The sequence below is a fragment of the Trichechus manatus genome, unplaced genomic scaffold (genome assembly GCF_000243295.1).
Source record: "Trichechus manatus latirostris isolate Lorelei unplaced genomic scaffold, TriManLat1.0 scaffold00004, whole genome shotgun sequence".
Taxonomy (NCBI): Eukaryota; Metazoa; Chordata; class Mammalia; order Sirenia; family Trichechidae; genus Trichechus; species Trichechus manatus.
The window spans coordinates 26,591,007-26,591,873 of record NW_004443940.1 but is presented as its reverse complement, the minus strand read 5'-3'; positions in this window follow the sequence as shown (position 1 = coordinate 26,591,873).

The following is an 867-nucleotide window of genomic DNA, read 5'->3' as shown; positions in this document are numbered from 1 at the left end:
TTCATTTGCTTACTGGTCATTTGTATATCTTCTTTGGAAAAATGTCTATTCAAGTCTTTTGCCCATTTTTTTGATTGGGCTGTTTGTTTTTTTGTTGTTGATTTGTAGGAGTTCTTTATGTACTCTAAATATTGCGCCCTTACCAGATGTATGGTTCCCAAATATTTTTCTCCCATTTTGTAGGGAGTTTTCTTTTAGATGCGACCTCTTAGCCCATTAACAACGGACAGAGCCATCTACAGATTGGCCCATTTTACAGTATGTGCTTTGTAATACCAGCGGACTTGGGCCAAAGAGCAGTGGGCTCAAAATGCCGCTAAGAAAAGGGTTTGGCACTCCTTGAAATTCTGGAGACATGCTTTCTGCCCGCTGGAAGGTTCTGATCCTGTTAGAGAAGAATCTCAAAAGTGCAACTTTGTGGAACTTGAAAAGGACAGTCCAGGTGATGAGTTCTAGCTTAACTATGAACATACTCTGTGACCTCATGGGAGTGAAATGGCACAGATAATTTGTCATGAAATGTTTCCCAAAGCATTAAACACGATACATTTAAAATTGAGTTTATTTAGAAGCAAAGCCTCCTAGAGACCTCAGAAAACAGCACCTCTGTGGTCCACACACGCGCTCTTGGTTCAGACTGCCCCAAAGGCCTCTAGCACTGCGTAATTGGGGTTGAACTTGCCGCCTGCCAAGTTGGTCTAGTCTACCTTCCTGATTTTGTCTGGTGTCTTTGCCTAGTGCCTTGTGATTTGCAAAGAGCTTTTATAAATATTTAATCATGGTAATAACCCTGTGAGGTAGAAACCAGAATCCCCATTTTATAAAAGAAGAAACTGAGGCTGAATCATGAGAGTTTTTTCCCAGGTT